Source organism: Dromiciops gliroides, chromosome 2 (assembly GCF_019393635.1).
Source record: "Dromiciops gliroides isolate mDroGli1 chromosome 2, mDroGli1.pri, whole genome shotgun sequence".
Lineage (NCBI taxonomy): Eukaryota > Metazoa > Chordata > Mammalia > Microbiotheria > Microbiotheriidae > Dromiciops > Dromiciops gliroides.
In genome coordinates, this window is record NC_057862.1 from 651,522,351 (window position 1) to 651,539,993 (window position 17,643).

A 17,643-nucleotide genomic window follows, 5' to 3' on the forward strand; every position below is an offset into this window, starting at 1 on the left:
AAGTCAGATTAATTTAAATATGAGTTTATTGAGCCATTGTTAAATAATAATTGTAGTCAAAGGAAGATTCTTGATCCTATAAATTCTTAAGAGTTTTGAAGGAGCAGTATTGTCTGCAGTCATGTCCAAGAGCCTGGTGAGAACAGACTTCTAGTTTTGCCATGAAGATTTTACTTCACAAATACTGCTAGATTAAGTTTTAAAGTCTTGATGTGTGGATATTGATGACCATATTTTGTTATTTGATTATTAAATGGACAATGTATTTCTCAGATTCACCAATGCAGATTTTTTTTTCCTCCCATGGTGCTGATAGGATGCTAATCCACAATCCAGAATATTGTGCTAAATGTTGTGGAATGAAGTTATTTGTTAAGACCTTCTTTAACTTTTCATATTTTCATTCCAAAGGAACTGTAGGAATAGTTAGCAGAAGCCTTAGCTATAACAACTTTAAACAGTTCTCTGGGTTATTAATAATTTAAATAGTTGGTCTACTTTCCTAAAAAGAAAAATTACCCAAATGAACTTAAGGTTTTTCTTACATGATAAAAAGGTAACCAAGAGTAAAAGTATCAAAACAATATGATTTAGAACTCTACATCAAAGCAAAAGATTTAAAACCACTTAAATTTAGGTGATGTGAAAAGCTCAGAAAGCAGTTGCACTCAATCTTTTTGGTACTAAAGATCAGTAAGATAGGTGCTACAATAATCAATCAGTCATTCTTACCTTAGAGTCAGATTTTTACATCTCCATGAAATGTTTCTCATCCTCATTGACTTAGCTGGGGTTTTTTTAGTTTCTTTTCTCTTTTCTCTCTCTCTCTCTCTCTCTCTCTCTCTCTCTCTCTCTCTCTCTCTCTCTCTCTCTCTCTCTCTCTCTCTCTCTCTCTCTCTCATTTATAGATACCTATTCCATCCTAACAATTGACTTTTCTTTTCTTTTCTTTTTTTTGGCAGGGCAATGAGGGTTTACTGACTTACCCAGGGTCATACATCTAGTAAGTGTCAAGTGTCTGATGTTGGTTTTGAACTCAGGTCCTCCTGAATCCAGGGCTAGTGCTTCATCCACTGTGCCACCTGGCTGCCCTCCCCCCCCAGCTGTTTGTTTTTTTTTAAGAAAAAAATATTTCTGTCTTTCAAAAATGGTTATTTTAAAATCATTCTTTTTCATCAAATAAAATTCTGTCTTCAGTTTAGGATGTGGCAGTATTCACAGACACATATACACACTTATTTATCAAGTTATGTTACTTTTATGAAAGGGAAGACTATTCAAGCAAAGATATCTAGATTTTTTTAAAAAATGTGAATGTAGGTTTTAAATCTTAGAGAACCCTTTAGTTTATAGAGTATAGCTTTTAGTAATTCACTCGTAGAAATCTTGACATGCTCATTTCTCTGAAGTTGATGTTTATTAAGCACTCAATATGTGCAGTGCCTTGTGCTGGGCACTGGAGGTACAAAGATAGAAGAAGACAGCTCCTTCTCTGAAGTTTGCAGTCTTGAAGGTCAGGGGCATGGATAAGACAGGTTCCTTAATAACTCTATTGTGTATTATGATGAATGCATAAAAGAGATCTAATTAGGAATGATTAGAGGGAGAACACTTAGAGCTCTGGGCTCAGGGAAAGCTTCAAGGAATAGGTGACACCTGAGTTAGTCCTTGAAAGAAAGGGAAGAATTTCCAGTAGGTAGAGATGGGGAGAGATCCATTCTAGGAATGGCCTGTGCATAAGCATAGTCATTAGAGAAAATGATGAGACTAGAGAACTCTGGATAGTCCAGTTTAAGTAGAATATAGAGTGTATCAACAGTAGTATTGGAGAAAGAAAAATGCAAACCAATCCAGTGTCTTTGCCAGGAAAACCTCAAATGGGGTCACAAAGAGTTGGGCATGCCTGAAATGACCAAACAACAATAAATATAGTAGTATGCTGTAAGATGAGAAAAGTAGGTTGGAACCAGATTGTCAGGGGCTTTGAATGTCATTTAAGGAATGGGTATTTAATTTGATAAGCAGTTGGGAGCCACTAAAGGTTCTGAAGTCAGCATTAGGAAAATTACTTTGGCAACCATATGAAAGATGGATTAGGGAGGGGAGAGAACCAGGAGGTAGAAAAACCAATTAAGAAACTTAAAATAGTTGGGGAAAGTAAGTGGGAAATGAGGACCTGGACTAGAGTGATTACTTATAGAAACTAATGACATTAATCACTCACATTTGTGTAAGGTTTATGGTTCAGTAGGTGCTCTCCTCAAGACAAACTTGTGAGGTAAATAGGGAAGAGATTACCCTTATTTTGCACAGGAAAAACCTGAGACACAAATATTGTAACTTTCCTGGGGAGGTGGGAGTGACATTGGCCAAACAGCAGTGCTAAAGTTTTGAAGGCAGTGCTTGACTTTGTGTCTTTTAACTTAAAGACATGGTACAATTTCAAGAATTCCTTGTTTCCTTTAAGGATTGGCTCAGGTGCTACTGTCTACATGAAGCCTTTCCCTTATCACTTTCATCCCCATCTATTTTGTATATTTATTTCTCTATATTCTGGAAAGGCAGCATGGCATAGTGGATAGAGAGATGCCCTCAAATCCTCTCTCTGCCTCATACTGGCTCTATGACCCTGGGCAAATCTCTTAACTTCAGTGCCGTAGGCATCTCTCTTAAGACCATGTAAGTCACAGAGGTGTCAGTAGGTATTAGTAGGAGGGTTTTCATCCCCAAATTCCTTTGACCAGTGAAATGATAGGCCCATTCCATAGCCCTTTTATTATAATATGTACTTATTATGGGCTAGGCACTGATTCCCACAACAACTCTGGGAGGAAGATGCTATTATGATCCCCACTTCAGAATTGAGGAAACTGAGACAGATAGAGGTTAAGTGACTTGCCCAGGGTCACATAGCTAATAAGTGTCTGAGGTTAGATTTGAACTCAAGTCTTCCTCATTTCAGGCTCAGCTTTATCCACTGTACCATCTAGCTGGCCAAATATACTAATTACAGTATTCTAGTTAAGTTTTCATAGCAGCTGTTTAAAGCTTTCGTATATAAACACCCATAAGACAGATGTAGGAAAAAAGGTACCTTTATTGAATGACTAAGTGAATAACATTAACTTAAAAACAATTTGGGGCATCTGGGTGGCTCAGTGCCAGTAGAGCACTAACCCTGGAGTCAGGAGGACCTGAGTTCCAATCTGTCCTCAGGCACTTACTAGTTGTGTGATCCTGGGAAAGTTACTTCATTCTGTTTGCCTCAGTTTCCTCATCTGTAAAGTGAGCGGGAGAAGGAAATATCAAACCACGCCAGTATCTTTGCCAAGAAAACCCCAAATGGGGTCATGAAGACTTGGACATGACTGAAACGACTCAATAACAAAAAAATTAGTTTAATGATTTTATAAAAAAATATTCTATATGACAACATAATTACTTTGACTGTTGGATAGTACACAGAAATAACAATTTTTATCTTATTACAATCAGTTTTATAGAACAATACATTTGTAAAACCCAGATACATGGTAACAGCTATTCATTATAATAAAAGACCCTGACTGAGGTCCATTTATTTACTTTGGGTGAAAGCCGATAGGTGAACTGAGCTTTATCTCACTTTGATTAGTTCATTATTCTCCAGTTTCCTCAATTCTAATTACTTCAAGTTACCAAAATTAAAAAATAAAAATAGGGGGCGGCTAGGTGGCGCAGTGGATAAAGCACCAACCCTGGATTCAGGAGTACCTGAGTTCAAATCTGGCCTCAGACACTTGACACTTACTAGCTGTGTGACCCTGGGCAAGTCACATAACCCCCATTGTCTCACAAAAAACCAAAACAAAATAAATAAAAATAAAAATAAAACAAAACCAACAGCAATTAAACTCCCAAACTATTCATCTACAAAAAACCCTGCATACACAGTGAGCCAAAATGATCAGGTAATTGAAACAAGGTAAAGATAGATGTGTATTATACTTTTCTTCTTTCATTATTGGACTAAAAACACTTTTTACTTGATGATTCATTAAGAGTGAGGTTTAGGGGCAGCTAGGTGGCACAGTGGACAAAGCACTAGCCCTGGATTCAGGAGGACCTGAGTTCAAATCGGGCCTCAGACACTTGACACTTACTAGCTGTGTGACCCTGGGCAAGTCACTTAACCCTCATTGCCCTACAAAACAAAAAATTGAGGACTAAAAAAGTTTAAGTGATTTGCCCAAGTGACCAGAACCCAGATCTCCTAGATCCCAGGCCATTCCCCCCACCCCCCAGCCCACCAGGGTCATGCAGCTAGTTAAGTGTCAAGTGTCTGAGGTCGGATTTGAACTCAGGTCCTCCTGAATCCAGGACTGGTGCTTTATCCACTGCGCCACCTAGCGGCCCCTAACAATTGGGTTTTGATAGTTGAATCTCTAGAGAAGAAAACAGAGTACATTGTCTCATCTGTGTATTAATAATGATCCTATACCTTCAGCTACATTAATATTTTAATAATAATAGCATTTACATATTATCTTGTTACAGTCTTCCAACAACCCTGTAAAGTGTTCTTAATTCCCCATTTTTGCACATGAACAAACTTGGTGAAGAGGTTAAGTGACTTGCCCAGAGTCACACAGACAGTATCTGAGGGAGGACTTTAATTTGGGTCTTTATAACTTCAGGTCTAGCATTGTATCTTCTGTGCTACCTACGTGTTCACGTTTAGATCTTATTTATAGATGGACAAATTTGGGGATATACAGAATTTCATGGTAAAGTAGAGTAAGAGGTAGATGATAAAGAATATTTTGAACTATATAATCAATCAATAAAAATTTATTGCACCCCTGTTAAGTATCTGAAGGAAAAAATGAAAGCACTCCTGCTCTCTTACATTCCATGGGGATGGAGAAAGATTTATTTAATACATATATACCTCTCACATCTGACCTTTTTACTCCACTTATACAGCCACCACCATAGTCCAGATCTCTTCACCACTGCTTACATGGATTCCTACAGTAGCCTCCTAATTGGCCTCCCTGTTTCAAATCTCTTCCCCTCTCCAATCCTATAAATCACACCAAAGTCATGTTCTTAAAACACAGATCTTGCTGAGTATATTATGTAAGCTTATTCAATAAACTTCAATGACTCCCTAATACTTTTAAGGTCAAATGCATATTCCTGTGTCATTTGAAACCCTTCAAAATCTAATTCCAACCTGCTTCTATTCAATTCCACATTGCTTCTATAAACAGTTAATGGTCCAGATAAATTGGCAGTCTTGCTGTTCTTCACACATGACTTTCAATTCTTGTCTGTGTCTTTGCACAGACCACTCTCCCATTCCTTGAACATATTCTGTTCTAAGTTCTACCTCTTAGAATCTCTGATTTCCTTCAAACTGCAGTTCAAATATCATGCCTTTCCTCTTCTTTCTGCCTTTAAGAAACTTCCCCTTCAAAATGACCTTGTATTTATTTTATTTGTACTTAAGTGTACATATTATATATAAGAAATAAGTGCAGAATAGATGATTGTATGATCCATTTTCTTCCTTTAACTTGAGATAGAATATCACTGCCAGTATTAGCAATTGTAGAAATAAAATGAATAGGAATTGGTTTTTATTTGCCTTTGTATTTGTAATACCTCTTAGGATTGTTCTTAGTTTCCCAATTATAGTTTAAAATGTTCTTTTTTCTATTAGTACGAACTTGACAGACAAAAATATGACCTTTCCATAGCACACAAAAAGTAGTTTATGTATGAAACTATGAATCTCTATTGCATACAACTTTTGGGGGGGGCGGGGCAATGGGGGTTAAGTGACTTGCCCAGGGTCACACAGCTAGTAAGTGTCAAGTGTCTGAGGCTGGATTTGAACTCAGGTACTCCTGAATCCAGGGCCGGTGCTTTATCCATTGCGCCACCTAGCTGCCCCTGCATACAACTTTCTAAAAAAGTAGGCAACATTCAACAAGGTAGTCCCCAAACTGGCCTGTTTCTGATGTTCTAAGGATGGTTAATAAACTGTTCTTTCATTTTTATACTAGATATATTTTTATCTTTGTGTTACATATTTTAATGACATTTCCCCCATTGATTTAATCATAAAGATAGAGATTTATTTACATGGGGATTTGGGTATTACTAGGAAGTAATAAGGTCACATTTTTAAAGAGCAAATTTTCTAAAATAATATATAGAAGGGAAATTGTTAATTTTCTGTTAAAATTCAAAGTAATAAAAAATCTAAAAGCAGATTGGGTAGAAAAGAAACAAAAATGCAAAAGATTTCATGTACTCAGTAATGAATTCCTTATTGGATAGTCCTATGGCAGTCATCATCAAATGCAGAATTCCACCCAACATAACTGTCCAAATGGGAGGCAGACTACCCAGTGTCCACAAACCTGTTCTAGTACAACCCTAAAATTCACACCAGATCAAATAATAAAGAAATCCAATGAGAAGCTGTAGTTATTTCTTTTACTCTAAAGCCCCACAAAAAGCCAGTCAGAAACAAGCAGTAGGAAAGCTATAGGATATGCACAGTACTCTTCCCCACCCAACCCCTAGCAAAAGACAGTGACACTGCAGGGTCATCTCCCAGCTGACGACACATATAGCCTGCAGGACTCTGTGTCTAAAGGCAGCAAGAGTGGAGGGCTCCCCTGGGAAATCCCTTGAATGACAGGAAGTGGCAGAGAACTGCAGTGACTAGCTATTAGGGCTTTACACCTAAGACAGCCTAAGCCTCTCTGAGGGTCCCTAACACACTATCACAAGATGACAGAGAGTGCCTTGAAGGGTCAGCACACTGAACCTAAAGATGTAAGAGAGTCTAACCCTGGAATGTAGAGGTCATTATAGGAGCCCCGGGTGAGGCCAAACAGGGCTGACTGCCCCACCCAGTGCACAGCATAGGGTGGCTCCTGGTCCTGGCACAAAGCCCCAGTCTGAAACTAAAACGAGAAATAAATCAATGAAAAAACACTCAGGAGTAGCAAAAATTATTGCAAATACAAGGGATTCTCCCTCCAAAAGGAACAAATAACTTTGTAACAACTGCAATTAGAGATTCAAAGGAAAAAAAGTCAATTTCCTACAAGGAATATATGAAAACAGAAAAAATGAAGCAAGAAGGAAAAATATGAAATAAAAGCTCCAGGGAAAGAATTAGAAGGGGAATAGCTTAGAGCAGAAAGTAGTAAACCTTACCCAAGAAATGGACTTAGACTCCTTGAAAACTATAATAGAATAAAAAGAAATCATTGGTTCCATTAGATAGAAAGAAATATGAGGATAAAATCAAAAGATTGAAAAAATGGAAAGAAAATATCAAATATGATTTCTAAAACACCTCAGAAAATTACTCAAAAGGAGATATTTTAATAGTTATTAGAATCTCTGAAAACCATGATCACTATATTAAATCATAAATAAAAACTGCTTACATTTATTAGAATCAGAAGGCAAACTCTAATTACCTTCAGAAGGAAATCTTAAAATAAAAAGTCCCAAGAATGTCATAGCCAAAATCTAAAGCTCCTACATCAAAAGCAAAAATACTTCAAAGATCCAGAAAGAAATGGTTCAGGTATATCATGCCAACCTTGGATGCTTCCCTCCATACATCACACATGGAGGTGGAAAAAATTATGTGACCATTCTTACTGTGTCTCTACAAATTTATGTTATATAACTTAAACTGGACTCTCACTGCCACTAGGCAATCTTTCTGCACTTGCCTTGTCAACTCAATATCCTACTCTCCACAGAAGCTCTTCTAAACCTTTTCACCCCTCTTTAACCCCTTCACCCCCTCCACTTCCACCTTCTCACCTGAACCTTGCCTTTTATTTTACAGAAAAAAATTGTCATTTGCTCTGAACTCCCTCATCTCCCCTCTTCCTCATCTCATATCACTCACATGCTTTTTGCTACTATTTCCTCCTTCACCTACGAAGAGATGGCCTTACTACTTAGCAAGGCCCACCTTTCACCTGTACTGGTGATCCCATTCAATCTTGTTTCCTCCAACAGATTTCCCCCTCTGTCATCCCTACCCTATCACTTATCTTCAAACTCTTTCCCTTTCTATGGACTCCTTCCCTATAGCTTACAAACATACCCATCTCTTTCCCATCTTTAACACATTCTCTTTTGATCCCTCTATCCCTGCTAACTTGTCCTATATCTCTTCTGCCCCTTATGGCCAAATTCCTTGAAAAGGTTGACTATAATAGGTGCTTCCATTTTCTCTTCTCTCACTCACTTCTTTACCCTTTACAACTCTGCTTCTGACCTCATCATTTCTATAAAACTTCTCTCTCCAAAGTTATCAGTGATTTCTTCATCGCCAAATTTGGTGGCTTTTTCTCAATCTTTTTTTAAAACCTCTCTGCAGCCTTTGGTACCACCACTTCCTTCTCCTTGATAATCTGTTCTCTCCAGGTTTTTGGAATATACTACTTTCTGCTGGTTCTCTTCCTACGTATCTGACTGCTCTTTTTTAGTCTTTGCAGGGTCCTCATCCAGGTCATAGCCTTTAACCATAGGTGACCTTCAGTGGTTTTTAGTTGGGCAGGGAAGTTGGAAGAGGGACGGTTAACAATAGGAGCGCCCCACCCCTTCTGAAATAAGGCATTAGAACTTTCTTGGGGGGAGGGGCGTCAGGGCAGTGAGGGTTAAGTGACTTGCCCAGGGTCACACAGCTAGTAAGTGTCAAGTGTCTGAGGCTGGATTTGAACTCGGGTCCTCCTGAATCCAGGGCCAGTGCTTTACCCACTGCGCCACCTAGCTGCCCCCATTATAACATTTTTTTAAAAATGTGATAAAAGGAAGTTCAGATGGAACACATAATAAGCATATAGTTTTAAAAGTAACACATAGAATTTATTACATCTTTTAAAAAGCAAGTGTAGGGGGCAGCTAGGTGGCGCGGTGGATAAAGCACTGGCCCTGGATTCAGGAGGACCCGAGTTCAAATCCAGCCTCAGACACTTGACACTTACTAGCTGTGTGACCCTGGGCAAGTCACTTAACCCTCATTGCCCACCAAAACAACAATAAAAAAACAAACAAACAAAAAAAGGAAGACAGCAATAAAATTTTTTTTAAAAGCAAGTGTTAGAAAATGGACACTTGACAGCTTTATATAGAATTCTTTTTGTGTTTTGTTATATGTATAAAAATTATCTTTTTGTGTTTAAGTTCAGAATGGGGGGAAAAAGGAAATCAAGCAACCATTTGCAGATCCAATACCACTTTGTCTAGAACCATTGTTTACCCTTATTACATGAGTATTTGTAGATGTATGCTGTGTCTGTCTGTCCTATCCCTGCTCTTTCAAGGCAGTTCGAGGGTTATATTGTCTTTAATCTTAGTAGTCTTAGTGTCTAGCAGTTAATCAGTGGAATTTAAGTGCCTACCATCTGCTAGTGCTGGGGTTACAAAGATTAAAAAAAAAAGAAACAATGTCTGTTCCTGAGCTTACTTTCTGGGACAATAATATGTATGTATATATGTCTCTCTATATGTGTGCATAATCTGCAATATAGATGTATATATGTAAATGTAAAAAATTAAATGATAGCATAGTTTCTTGTACAGAAGTGCCTAATATCTTTATTTGCTGAAGTTAAAATCATGCTTCACAAGTAATTTCTTCACAACTACTGTCTGCCATCTCTGTGGCACTTGACACAGTTGACCACTCTCTACCCCTGAATAGTCTTTCCTCTCTGGATTTTCATGACACTAGTTTCTCTTGGTTCTTCTTCAGTCTTGCCTTCTTACCATTCAGTCTTCCTAGTTGGATCATGCTGCCCATGTTATAGTGGAAAGAGAACTGGTTCTAGAGTTAAAGGAACAAACCATGTTCACATCTTCCTTTGACACTCCTATCTGTGTGATGAGTTTCTTAGCTTCCCTCAAGTGTAGAATGAGGGCTTTAAACCAAATGGCCCTCTGAGATAATGTCTACTACTTCTACATGAATGGCCCTTTGATTTCTCTCTCTCTCTCTCTCTTTGGTGAGGCAATTGGGGTTAAGTGACTTGCCTAGGATCACACAGCTAGTTAAGTGTTAAGTGTCTGGGGCTGGATTTGAACTCAGGTCCTCCTGACTCCAGGGCCAGTGCTCTATCCACTGAGCCACCCTTTGATCTCTACATGAGTGTACCTCAAGGGTCTGTCTTTTGCCTTTAGGATAAAATTTAAGCTTCTTTATTTGATTTTTGTTTGTTTGTTTTGTTTTTTTAGTGAGGCAATTGGGGTTAAGTGACTTACCCAAGGTCACACAGCTAGTAAGTGTGTGTTAAGTGTCTGAGGCCGGATTCGAACTCAGGTACTCCTGACTCCAGGGCTGGTGCTCTATCCACTGCGCCACCTAGCCGCCCCTCTTTATTTGATTTTTAAAGCCCTTCATAACCTACTTCAGCCTATCTTTCCATTTTTGCTATACGTTACTCCCTTCTAACACTCTATATTTCCACCAAACTATTCTTGCTGTTCCTCAGGTCTCCATCCCTATGCACTGGTTGTCCCCCATGCCAAGAATGTATTTCCTCTTCACATTTACTTGCAGTCTCTGGTTTCCTTCAAAGTTCAACTTAAGTAAGCATCAGCTTCTACATGCAGCTTGTCCATTATCTTACATATACTTTTATGTGTACAAATTGTCCTCAGTTCCCATACACTCTTTGAGGCCAGAGACTAATTTTGCCTTTGCATCCCCAGGGTTTCTACTTAGTAAATATTCATAGTTTGATGCTTTTTTTTAAACCTATGGCTTTAGCTATTTGCTCTCTTATTTAGGATTATACTTTGTTTCCTTTTACCTCTTGGTTACCATGTTTTTGTTTTCATTTTTGTCCCTATTTTTACTCTTTTTTCTTTCCTTAGATTCTTCTCCAATTACATGTCCTTATTATACATTTCTTTGTATTTATCTTAGCCACCCTTTGTACAGAACTTGGTTTCATTCATTTTGTTTCATGTAAGTATGAAGGTGGCAATAAGCATTTATTAAATACTTGTTATGTGCTAGGCACTCTGCTATACACTGGGGATACTCAAAACAAAACAAAACAAAACATGGTCCTTACCCTTAAAGGAGCTCAAATGCAAGTGGGGGAGACTACATACAGACAACTGTATATATAACAGATAGACAGGATAAATAGGAGGTAATTTCTGAGGCAAGGCACTAGAAGACAGAAATGGGGATCAGCAAGGACTCTGGCAGAGAGTGGGATTTGAGATGTCATGAAGCCAGGGGATCCTGGATATAGGGGTAAGGAGGGAAAGCAGTTTAGGGTCTTTTTTGTTTGTTTGTTTTCGGGGGGAGACTACTTAGATGAATATATTTGTAAGGAACAATAAGAAACATAATGCTATTGGATCATAGAATTTGTGGAGAGAAGTAGTATGTCAGAAGACTGGAAAGGAATGAGGGGTTTCATATTTGATTCTAGAAGTAACAGAGATCCACTGGTGTTTATTGAGTAGGAGGGTGATATGGTCAGATCTTTTCTTTTTTTTCTTTTTTTCTTTTTTTTGGGGGGGCAGTGGGGGTTAAGTGACTTGCCCAAGGTCACACAGCTAGTAAGTATCGAGTGTCTGAGGCCGGATTTGAACTCAGGTACTCCTGAATCCAGGGCCAGTGCTTTATATACTGCACCAACTAGCTGCCCCAGTCAGATCTTTTCTTAAGGAAAATCAATTTAACAGCTGAATAGAGGATGGATTGTAGTTGGGAGAGACCTGAAGCAAGGAGATCAACCTGGCTTTTATGATAGTTTGGCATAAGGTGATAAGAACCTGTACCAATGTGGCAGCTATGTAGATGGAGAGAGGGGGGGTATATAGGAGAGATATAGAAATGACAGTAATTGGTAACAGGCTGTGGAGTATGACTGAAGAGTCATGGATGATGCCTACATTGCAAGTCTGAGTGACTGGAAGAACAATGATTCTCTTGACAGTTTGCTGACAGATGTTCGGTAAAGGGAAGGATTTAAAGGAAAAAATGTATTCTGTTTTGGATGTATTGAATTTATAAGAAGTCTATGGGACACCTAGTTTGTGATGTCAAATAGGCAGTTGGGGATGTGAGATTGGAAGTCAGGAGAGACTGCTGTTGTTCAGTTGTTTTAGTCAAGTCTGACTCTGTGACCCCATTTGAGGTTTTCTTGACAAAGAAACTGGAGTGGTTTACCATTTCCTTCTCCAGCTCATTTTATCGATGAGGAAACTAAGGCAAATAGGGTTAAACAGCTATTAAGTATCTGAGGACAGATTTGAATCAGGAAGAGTCTTCCTGAATCCAGGCCTGGTACCCTATTCCCTGTGCCACCTATCTGTACAGGAGAAAAGCTAGGAGTGGATAAAAACATCTGCATAGAGATTACAGTTGAATCCAAAGGAGCTCAGCTCATCAAATACAACAATATAGAAGGAGAAGAGAAGGCTAAAGGCAGAACCCTGTGGGCTACCTACAATTAGTGGAGATGACCTGGGTGAAGATCCAGCAAAGGAGACTGAGAAGGAACAGTCAGACAGATGGGAGGAGAAACAGGAGAGAGCAATGTTATAAAGAGTCAGAGAGGAGAGCCTGTCCAACATAAGAGAGTAGTCAGCAGTGTCAAAGGCTTCAGACAAGTTGAGAAGGATGAGGACTAAGAAAAAGCAATTAGATTTGGAAATGAAGAGATCACTGATAACTGGAGAGGGAAGTTTTAGCTGAATAATGAGTTTGGAACAGATATATATAGAGAGAGTATATGAAGTGGAGGCACCAATTGTAGATGTCTTTCTCAAAGAGTTTAGTCATGAAAGGAAGGAGAGACTTAGGATAATAACTAGCAGGCATAGTCCAGTCAAATAAAAGGTTTTTTTCTAGGATGGAGGAGACATGAGATTCAAAATAATGGAAGATTGGGTAGGATCAAGGAAGGGTACATGTAGAAGGCCACTTCTTTTAAAACAAGTGAAGGAGGAGATAATGAGGGAATACATCTGAGTGAACTGAGATGAGGAGAGAAGCAGGAGCTCTAGGTGAATGGCTTCAGTTATTTTCATGGAACTATGAAGTAAGTTTCTCAGCTAGGAGGAAGGAGGAAGGGAATATTGTAGAGGGGAAGGGAACAAGCATTTACTAAGTGCCTTTTATGTGCCTGGCACTTTACAAATGTTATTACATTTGATTGTGAGAGGCTTTAAGGTGGTTAAAAGGTTTGGAATAACTATTGTACTAAGTGGGATAGTGAATTGATTAGAAAAGTATAAAAGGTTTGCCTTGCTGCATTGAGGACTCAGTTGAGCTTATGAATCATAAATTTGTGGTGGACCCAGGCAGCATAATTTTGTGATCTTTCTCTACCCTTAGCATGAAAATAAGAGCAAAAGTGGTAATTATTAAGTACCTGCTACATGCTAGGCACTGTCCTAAATGCTTGACTGGTATTATTTCATTTGATCCTCATTACAACCCTGGGAGGCAGGTGCTGTTATTATTTCCATTTTACAGTTGAGGAAACTGAGGCAAACAAGTTAAATGTCTTAAGTATCTGAGACTGAATTTGAACACAAGCTTATCTGACTCCAAGATCAGTGCTCTATCCATTGGGCCACTTAGCTACTCTATTTATCAATCAATTAACTAATTAGTTAGTTAGAGCTGTAGCCAGTATTACTTTAAAAAATGTTAGGAGAATAACTCATAGCTTACATTGTCAATTGATATTCCTAACAAAACAGTAAATGGTTTGAGTATTATCACCATTTTCCTTACATGAGGCAGCTGTAGCTTAGGAAAGTTGCCCAAGGTCATGTAGCCACATTTGAACTTAAATCTTTTGATGCAAAGACCAATGTTGTTTTTTCCTATATCATATTGTCTATAAGATTTGATCCACTATTAAAAACTAAGCCAGACCCAGGAATAAAATCAGATTAGGTTCAGAAGATTTTTACCTGTGATGTTTTTTCTTCCTTTATCACATTTTTCATGAGTAGGAAATTCAAAGAGGTGCTAACATTTGGCAAGAATATTGGCATTGGTATCTGATATATACTTCTTTTAAACTACTTAAATGAATTTGTTAGAACTTTTTGAATTTATTTTTAAAATCTTTGTATTACTGACTAATAAATAGTATTTCCCCCTTGAAATACAGCCTTTTGGATTTTTTTTTCTCTTATTTCAGTGTCAGTAATAACATTTGTTCTAGATCTTTTTTTTTTTTTTTTGGTTTGGTTTTTTTTTTGTTAGGTTTTTGCGGGGCAATGGGGGTTAAGTGACTTGCTCAGGGTCACACAGCTAGTAAGTGTCAAGTGTCCGAGGCCGGATTTGAACTCAGGTACTCCTGAATCCAGGGCCGGTGCTTTATCCACTGCACCACCTAGCTGCCCCCCTAGATCTTTCTTAATTCAGAATTATTTTTTAGTACATTTGTTTCTCTAGAAGGGCAACAATTATAGATCTCTGTTCTTTTACATTTGAATTACTTAAAACAGATTATATTATGTAGGTGTCAGTCTTTTTTTTTTTTTTGAATCTTAGATATTAGGCTAGAATGTTATTCAGTGTTTCATCAATAGCTAAATAGCACCCTCTTTCCTTACAGAAGAGGGATTCACAACCAACCTTTAGTAGCATAATCAGTTATAATTTATTGGTTACAGTATTAGGTATTTGGGGGGTATTTACTACTATGGAGCTTATAACCTAGTTAAATATGTAACATGGTGTTTTAGCTATAGTGTATACTTTTTAAGAAATAGATGGTTCACTTGTGAATTGGACAGAGCCCAAGATGTTAAGAACAGAATGGAACAATTAAAAAAATATATCAATACCTTAAATTCAAGAACTGGAGTAGATGCTAAAGAATTGTCATAATAATTATTGTGTAAAAATGGCTCTATAGTGTTAAGATTCTCAGATATTTTACAGATAATATCAGTTTGTCATTTTAAGCCCTATAGTGGCTGACTTTTTTAGGTAGTGTGTGTATGTGGAATTTAAAGGTTTTTTTTTTTCATTCTAAGGAAAATATTATTTGTATTTTAAGGCAATTAATTCATTCATGGTCCTGTACATACTTAAGGTGGTTTTAGTTAATTTAGTAGTTTTAGGATTACTGAAAGTCTACCTAGATGAAAAAGAATTCTGGCTTATGGATTAGCTTGTATTTATATCAATAAACATATTTGTCTGTATTGGTGAATATGAGGTAACTAAAGTTTCAGGTAAGAAATTACCCCTCTTAAATCTACTTGGATATTAATATCTATTGATAATAGATTAATTTAAAAATATGTTACCATAAATTTAAAATATTGCTCATTTCAGCATGTAAATGTCAAAGATGAAAACTGAAACTGTTTTTGTAGCATATATGTAAATTAAATAACCAGCCCTACAATCTTTTATTTTTCTTAAAGTAAATTGGATTGCTTATATTATAATGCTGGGATGCTAGTTGTTTTTTCTATTAATACACTTAACTTGCATTCTAGCTCCGCCATTCAGAGACAGGCATCGTGTGGTGGGTTGTGTGACAGTGTCTGTCAATAGTGAAGACAAATAGTACCAGAGACACTTAACCCATCCAATCTCACCCAGGGTATAGGTCGGTCTCGTTTTCAGACTTCTTCATAAGTCTTTTTTTCTTTCTTTCTTTCTTTCTTTCTCTCTTCCTTCCTTCCTACTTTTCTTTCTTTTTTATTTCTAAATAGTGGATTGATATTGATTTGAAACTAAACTTTTTGGTAAAGTTTAAAACTTTACATTAATATTATATGAAAAAGAAAAATAATAAACCCAGGTTGGCATGAAGGTGTTGGAAAAAAAAAAAAGCAGATTTGCAGCCACTTTGTATGTTCTTGTTCATGTCTCAATCTTTTGGCAACATGAGTATGAAACCTGGAATTATTTTCCTCCGAGTATTTTTCTTCTTTATTCTGAAAGTATATCTTTGTAATCCAGTGATTTTTATCTGACAAGATATCTTGTTTTTAAGTTGATGCTGCTAGTGTGGTTAAAACAAAATCTATAAGTGCTAAAAACCAAATAGTATGGATTTGGGACCAGAAACTGTTTCTAAATTTACCAGTGTTGATTTTTCTGTTTATTTTTCTGATTGCTTTCTGAACAGTTAATGGTTTGCCTTCTTTCCTTCCACTATTGGCTTACCTGAAACACTGGATATAGTTTTAGCTATATGTTGAAAACCTATCAAAAGCTATTTGATTTTTCTTTTAGGGCTTTAAAGAATCTTTGTGGCTCTAAAAGATTTCTCCAAAGAGTCTGATTAGTTCCACAAAAAATGGCAGTTTCTTTTATAGCCAGCAGCAATCTTAAAAAAAAAAAAGTTCTGATAAAGTATGTTTAGAGATTTGTTCATATATCTATTATATAATGGTAGGCTTTGAAAATGTAATAGTTATTACTATGATAGCTAGCATTAATGTAGTGTTATAAGGTTTGCAAAGCACTTGACACAACTATGTTAAATCATTTGATCTTCACAACAATCCTGAGAGTTCTGTGCTATTATTATCCCCAGCTTACAGATGAGGAAACTGAGGTACAGAGAGATTAATTTATTTGCTCAGGGTCATAGAGCTAGGGAATGTCTGAGGCAGAATTCAGAATCAAGTCTTTCTCACTCCACTGTGTCACATAGCATTTATTAATATTCAAATAGAATTTTTCCAGCCAAGGCAGGGGGTAAAACTTAGGTTAATTTGTACCCAATGTACCATTTTAAATTCATTTTCACATTTGTTGGAAGGGGAGCAAATTTAGTACTAATAGTAAATACAATACTATGTAGGTGCTTCAAGTAAATTTTACCCTTCAGTGCTCATGTCCTGATTATTTTGTATTTTCATTTTGAACCCTAAAGATTCAACTAATTCATAGAAATATCTCAGATTCACTCTCATTAAAAAGGCAGGACATTTGAATTTAAAGGTAGCACCTAGGTTTTTAGACACAAACATGTATTTGCCAGCAGTGCAATTAGTTTTATATTTTTTTTTTGTGGGGCAATGGGGGTTAAGTGACTTTCCCAGGGTCACACAGCCAGTAAGTGTCAAGTGTCTGAGGCCGGATTTGAACTCAGGAACTCCTGAATCCAGGGCCAGTGCTTTATCCACTGCGCCACCTAGCCGCCCCAATTAGTTTTACATTAATAGGTCTGGAAATAGAACCCAATAGTAAATAGTGAGTCTTGCCCTCCCTTGTAATTTTAGGATTAAGCCATTTTAAGATTAGAAATTTCCATGTATAAACAGTAGAAATTCTTAGTTATTTATGCCCTTCAAGTTCACAGGAAATGCCATGGGACAAATGATAAACTTGTTCTGTATAAATCACCTTTGATTCAAAGAAAATAACCCCCTTGGAGGAAGATTACATAAACTCATAAAAGGGGAGATATCAGTAGAGATTTATTTATCTATTTTGGGGGTGATGAGGGAATAACAGACAAAATATTTAACTTTCAACTTTAATTCTGTTCTTTGGAAGAAATTAGTTAACAAATGAAGATTGCTAGCCTTTTCCATTGCTGAGCTTAAAAAATCTGTCATGAAATGGAAATATTAGTCATTTATTCTTGTGATTTA

At 37.1% G+C, this 17,643-nt stretch overlaps 1 protein-coding gene across 7 annotated transcripts in view; it reads left to right on the forward strand.

The window, feature by feature from the left end:
• The window catches only part of NFAT5 (nuclear factor of activated T cells 5), a 150,424-nt gene that overhangs the window by 62,103 nt on the left and 70,678 nt on the right, over window positions 1-17,643 (forward strand). Inside the window, exon 1 of one of the 7 annotated variants that reach the window (XM_043982131.1) lies at window positions 986-1,003. The exons of the other annotated variants lie outside the window; for them this stretch is intronic. The gene's annotated coding sequence lies outside the window, so the exon portion shown is untranslated. Of the gene's footprint in view, window positions 1-985; window positions 1,004-17,643 lie in introns of those variants that run through there. 7 annotated transcript variants of the gene reach the window in all.